The sequence below is a fragment of the Oncorhynchus tshawytscha genome, linkage group LG09, assembly GCF_018296145.1.
Source record: "Oncorhynchus tshawytscha isolate Ot180627B linkage group LG09, Otsh_v2.0, whole genome shotgun sequence".
In the NCBI taxonomy this organism is placed as follows: domain Eukaryota; kingdom Metazoa; phylum Chordata; class Actinopteri; order Salmoniformes; family Salmonidae; genus Oncorhynchus; species Oncorhynchus tshawytscha.
In genome coordinates, this window is record NC_056437.1 from 54,149,615 (window position 1) to 54,156,435 (window position 6,821).

At 39.8% G+C, this 6,821-nt stretch overlaps 1 long non-coding RNA gene across 1 annotated transcript; it reads right to left on the minus strand.

The window, feature by feature from the left end:
- Positions 1–216: 216 nt before the first annotated feature.
- Positions 217–6,160, minus strand: LOC112259376. The gene is made up of 3 exons (XR_002954836.2): positions 6,068–6,160; positions 3,828–4,015; positions 217–1,040 (listed from the first exon to the last, which is right to left on the minus strand). It is a non-coding gene; the product is annotated as an uncharacterized LOC112259376 (long non-coding RNA).
- Between the last annotated feature and the right edge of the window lie 661 nt (positions 6,161–6,821).

Sequence of the window (6,821 nt, forward strand, 5' to 3'; positions counted from 1 at the left end):
CAGCTCAATGCTCTGATGCAGCAATTTCCCCACACAGAGGAGAGGCAATGAATAAGACCAGCTCTGACTTTTTGGCACTACAGTTATGTGTGTTCAGCTGAGATAAAGCCATTAAGAAACCTCCAGCAACAACTGTATATCAACAAACGTCTTTCATGGATATTTGCTGTACAACCCGTGTATCTCCATTTCTACTAGTAAAGACAGGAGCCTATAAACTTAAATTGATTATTTAATTGACTAATATGAGCCAATTAAAATAAGGCACGAGTCCATTCTATACATTTTCACCCAAGACAACTCTGGAAGCAATTACCTCAGAATTAGGACGACAATAAACAAATTAATTTCTTTCTACCTCCAGAGCTGACCAAAAGCCTCTCCATCACCATTTATTACCGTCAGTTTCTCCCGCTCTCTCATTATTAAGCTTAGTGAAAATGAAAGCATCAATTACCTTAACATGGGAGATAAAAAGCAGTTTTCTCTCAATGTGGGGATGATAGGACAGCTTGCCTTGTGGATAAAATAAAATGCAATGGTTTTACAATATTTTTCTTAAAATGACATGTTGTCATGAAGAAACCAGTTGGAGGTGCATGTTATTTTTGTAGGGACTCAGATGCACCAGCTACCACCAAAAGAGTGAATATGTTGTCTTATCATATGCAATATTCACTGCACACACTAATTGTTCTCTATAATTCAGCCGGCTGCATGTATGGTAGGATCCTTCCTTTCCAAAAATTGAATTCTGATTCCTTACAAAAACATACACAGTGCTCCCATACCCATCATAAGCATTTTGTATTACAGTGATATTATCTCATTGCAGCAGTACCATTGGCACACACAGCCAGTGGTTAGTGTCATTTGGTACAGGACTGGCACCTCTCCAGTCCATCAGTGTAGCAGGACTGGCATCACAGCACACTGATAGACTCGTTGAAGTGGTTGGCCAGTATGGACAGCTGCCATGGCACAAAGAGCAGGGGACAGTCCGAACCTCCACAATGCTGGCAGCTGGATGCAGTATATTGCTGGAGGCACACAAATAAACACACAGTGTCACAAACAACACAGAGGGACACTGCCACCTATGTAAACTCTTATAAGATACTGTATCATAACTAATGTATTGATCAAATGGTGTGGCAAAATTAGGGTTGCAAAGGGAAGGTATATTACTGAAAACTTTCTAAGTTTACCAGTAAACTACCAGAATGTTGGTATCTTTCAAGGATTTGATTAAATATATCACAAGACATCTAGTGGCCCTTTTGGGTACTTCAGATTATCACAGGCATCTGTAATTATCTCTAGCCCTCTGTGTGGCCTTATTCCATCTAAAATATATGAAATAATTAAATAAGATGATTTTTTTTTAAAGAATAGAATGACCAAGCTGTAAAACATTATCCTAAATATAAACCATCAACTTAGTCAATACCATTCATGTTTAATATGAGGGTTTCAGCATGAAATATTTTATTTTTACACACTAATTTATTTTATAATGTAAATATGTATTTGTTGTCAATGTTTTGGGGTCAAACGCGTGGCAGTTGTGAAGAAAGTTGATTGTTGGACGGGTTTCAGAGGTCAAAAATGGTCAGCAGGTAGTCTAGCAGTTAAGAGTGTTGGGCCAGTAACCTATAGGTTGCTAGTTCAAATATCTGAGCCAACTCGGTGAAAAATCTGTCGATGTGCCCTTGAGCTAGGCACTTAACCCTAATTTCTCCTCTAAGTCGCTCTAGGGGAGACCCCTTGACATTTTCCACATTTTGTTGCGTTACAGCCTTATTCTACAATTGATTAAATCATTTTTTTCTCTAATAAATCTACACACAATAACCAATCATGACAAAGCAAACTGTTTTTTTTTGTGTGCAAATGTAAAAAAAAAAAAAAACGGAAATATCACATTTACATAAGTATTCAGACCCTTTACTCAGTACTTTGTTGAAGCACCTTTTGCAGCAATTGCAGCCTCAAGTCTTCTTGGGTATGACGCAACAAGCTTGGCACACCTGTATTTGGGGAGTTTCTCGCTTTCTTCTCTGCAGATCCTCTCAAGCTCTGTCAGGTTGGATGGGGAGTGTCACTGCACAGCTATTTTCAGGGCTCTCCAGAGATGGGTGCCAGGGTTCAAGTCTGGGCTCTGGCTGGCCACTCAAGAACATTGAGACTTGTCCTGAAGCCACTCCTGCCTTGTCTTGGCTGTGTGCTTAGGGCCGTTGTCCTGTTGGAAGGTGAACCTTCACCTCAGTCTGAGGTCCTGAGTGCCCTGGAGCAGGTTTTCATCTCTTTGTATTTTGCTCCGTTCAACTTTCCCTTGATTCTGACTAGACTCCCAGTGCCTGCCGCTGAAAAACATACCAACAACATGATGCTGCCACTACCATGCTTCAGGATGGTGCCAGGTTACCTCCAGACATGACGCTTGGCATTCAGGCCAAAGAGTTCAATCTTGGTTTCATCAGACCAGAGAATCTTGTGTCTCATAGTCTGAGAGTCTTTAGGTCTTTAACTTCAAGTGGGCTGTCATGTGCCTTTTACTGACGAGTGGATTTAGTCTGGCCACTCTACCATAAAGGCCTGATTGGTGGAGTGCTGCAGAGATTGTTGTCCTTCTGGAAGGTTCTCCCATCTCCACAGTGGAGCTCTGGAGCTCGATCAGAGTGACCATTGGGTTCTTGGTCACCTCCCTGACCAAGGCCCTTCTCCCCCCGATTGCTCAGTTTGGCTGGGCGGCCAGCTGTAGGAAGGGCCTTGGTGGTCCCAAATGTCTTCCATTTATGAATGATGGAGATCACTGTAAACTTGGGGGCCTTCAATGCTGCAGACAGTTTTTGGTACCCTTCCCCAGATCTGTGCCTCGACACAATCCTGTCTCTTCAGACAATTCTTTGACCTCATGGCTTGGTTTTTGCTCTGACATGCACTGTCAGCTGTGGGACCTTATATAAACAGGTGTGTGCCTTTCCAAATAATGCCCAATCAATTGAATATACCAAAGATGGACTCCGATCAAGTTGTAGAAACATCTCAAGGATGATCAGTGGAAACAGGATGCACATGAACTCAATTTCGAGTCTCACACCAAAGGGTCTGAATAGTTAAAACCAGTTTTTGCCTTGTCATTATGGGGTATTGTGTGTAGATTGATGAGGGAAAAGTGTATTTAATTCATTTTAGAATAAGGCTGTAACGTAACAAAATGTGGAAAAAGTCAAGAGGTCTGAATAGTTTCCAAATGCACTGTATAGGCTATTTTCTCGTGAACCATACAGTCTATCTATTTGAAACTCATGGACAATATGGACACAGACATAACTAATTAAAACTTTATATTAATGCATTTTCTAAAAGATATTCAAGTGCAAATTACCAAAGTTACGATAGATTACCAGAGATTTTCTGTTGATTAACAAAATTACTGAAGATTACTGTAACTTTGGTAAATTACCGGTAGTTTTGTAACCCTAGCCGCAATATTACAAGTAAAAGAAACATGACCTGGGTCCAAACAGAGAATGCGAAAAAGGCAACAAAAAAACAAGAGAAAAAGAGACAAATTAGAGAAAAACCAGTGAAAGAAAGAGAATTGAGTTAGGAATGGAAAGACAGAGAGAGAGAGAGAGAGAGAGAGAGAGAGAGAAACCTGCAATCAGTAAAAGTGACCATGGGGAATTACTGAGAGTATCCCAGCTCACGAGGATCAGAGAACCTGAGTAGTCATCACTATCTGTGCACAGTCAGCAGGCAGAGAGATGAGACAATGTGGTTAGAGAGAGGCACAAGATGGTCTGGTCAGGCACCATTACCTTGTCCGGTCGATCGGTGCTCTGCCCCTCCCTGTGAGCACAGAGGGCTTTGGGCCTCCCTGTGAGTACTCGCCCATTCCCCCAGGGAGCTGAGGATGTCTCCATGTCCTTCCTTCACTCTGATAGGCCCGGATGATCCGCAGATTGCTGGTGTAGATTATTATCTTTCCAAAGTACAATACTGAAGACTGGAGGACACAAAACAAAAAGCCTGGTCAATGATGTGCATTACTCAGTATAAAGATATTGATAAAGACAGACTCGAATATGAATTGATGTTTTAGTGGTTATGGCCTGTGTCTTTATTTGCTTCAGCAGACACAACTTTCTGAGGGGCTTTGTAAGTGTACTATCCTAAATTGTTTATGGGACTGTGTGATACATGCCTTGTAATTTATTCAAAGGCATTTTTATTAAGTAATTTGGAGAAATTTGACATAGTAATGAAAGTAAACATCTTTTTCTTTTCGTATATTGTCTAGTCTGAACATCAGCGGATAGACTACAGTAGAGACATTTCTCCTGACTCGCTCCAGTAAATAAAATACTGAAGATGTGACTGTAATCTGATCAGCTGACTCTTAATTGCTGTATTGATAAAATATTGCAAACACATTGAGGTTGGCAAATGACAGCATGAAACAAAAACTTGGTTTTGTCCTTGGTTTTAACACAGTTCGATAGGCCAACAGCTCATATGAAATAACATATTGGAACTGTTATAAGACGAGCCATTGAATCTTATGCCATTATAACATATGATTGTGCAAGTACAAATGAATGGCTAGTGTTGTGTCACACAACAACCGTATTTAATAGGGAATATGGACTAATAAAGGGTTCACTAACACCGCAAAATGCATATTTAGTATAGGTTTCCTTAACTGGGTGCAATAGTAAAGACCACAGGCAGCTTGTGAGTTTAGAGTTTGGGGAAGCTTACAGTTTTCCTAAAATTGCTTCCCATCTGCGTGAATGCATGTTACGGAACTAGGAGTGGTGGGTGCGGAGTCAGGCGCAGAGAGCATAGGTTTAAGGAAAACCATATTTATTCCGGTGTCTGCCTCCCTTTCTATCTTTCGTGACTTAGACTATTACTGGTGAAGTGCAACATTGCATAAATTCATCAACTGGATCCGATCTATTGTATCAACTAGCCTATTCCGGGCCCTCAGAGTTTCCCTCACACCGAGGCTTGGGGATTATCGAGGCCGGGAGAGTTGGAAAGATTTCTCAAATACTGAAACTATCATTTGTAATGGATGTAAAAAAAAAACAGACTTAGTTTACAATGTGTGAGGTGAAGAAAAAATGGCTGAGAAGCTCAGTTTATTTGTGGTGGACATGGTGAGTTAAGGCAATCAGAAATCAGACATTGCCAAATGGGCACTTTCCTACATTTGCATGTAACATGTCAGGTAAGCCTACTTCTATGCGTGCTCAGGCGTGCACACTCCCTCAACGTTATCAGGACGAAGCACTCCAAACAAAAGACTGTAGTTGTGTTCCAATACCCATACTACATGTAACATACTGTATACTACATACTTATATACAACCTACTATTAGTTAATTTTAGTATAATGTAAACTAATGGTATTCTTTCAGTTGAGCATACTAGCACTTCTCCTATCTACCGGAAGTTGATGCTGTTGCTATGCAAATTCTTGCTAGCTTGTTAGCACAACAAATTACGAGCTAGAAATCATACGACTTCATTAACAATGTCCATTAAGAACGCACAACGACTATACCACTTATCTAAGCTAAGAATGGCGTGAACAATCAATTCAATAGGTTGCGTTTGTAAATTCACTCTGAAGTTCTACTCCGATTTCAGAGCACTCTCATCTGTGTGCCAAAGCGCAGAATATACTGATGAATTTACGAACTCTCAACACCTGTTGAATATGTCAGTAAACATCGTAATTAAATTGTTGGCAGCAGCACAGTTACAGTCATCAACGCTCTGGATAACTTGAAAACAGCCTAACCAGCTCTGCTCGGGCGAGTAAAATTATCAGAGTGAGGTGTTCTCTTATTTGTCTTCAAGTAGCTAGCAAGCTAGCCAACGTTAGCCAGTTAGCTTGGGTGCTTGACTGCCATTGTGAGGTCAGAACGCTCAGATCAACCCTACTCCTGGGCCAGAGCGTCCAGAATGCGCTCTAAACGCTCAGAGAGCGGAAGGCTCTGCATTTACAAAGTCATTACTTTATTACATTGCTCAACATTTTCTTAACTTGTGTCATAATTTGTATCTGCTCTCCTCGGATTTCGGCTGCATATTTCCCGACATTTTCTTCAAATCTGAAAACGTTGTAAAACCACGCCCGTTTTCTGAAGAATTGGATTATGGGCCCTTAAAGCACGGAAATAGTGTCCACTGCTTCTTTTTTTTTTTTTTTTTTTTTTCTTTTTTTTTTATAACCTTTTTTTTCATTTTTTTTTTTTCAAATCAATACATAAAGCACATGAGGGAACACAAGCATACATAGATTACAAACAATAGACAATCGCGCTAGGGGGTACAATATCACATTACAATTACACAAGGACCTTAAGGGACATGCATATACTTACAATTCTAACAGCTTTTTTGTTAGTAGAGCATTTAACCGTCTTAAAATACAGTTCAATTTCTTTTTGTAGGGTACGAAAATGTGTTTTTCTGTTTGTAAATTTACAATTGTGTATATGAAATTTGGCCAAAAGAATAATGAAATTAATTACATAAAAATGATTCTGCTTATTTCTATTGTATGTAAAGAATCCAAACAGTACATCTCTCCACAATAGTGTAAAATCTTCATAAATGTGTTCAATTATAAACCTACTGATGTCTTGCCACAGTTTTCTTACATGCATACAATGCTAAAAAAGATGCACAACTATTTCTGGGTGGTCATTACAAAAGGAGCAATTTGAGTTGATGTTTTCCTTAAACTTCTTCATATAGTGGTTGGTGTCCACTGCTTGTATACTTCATATTTTGGC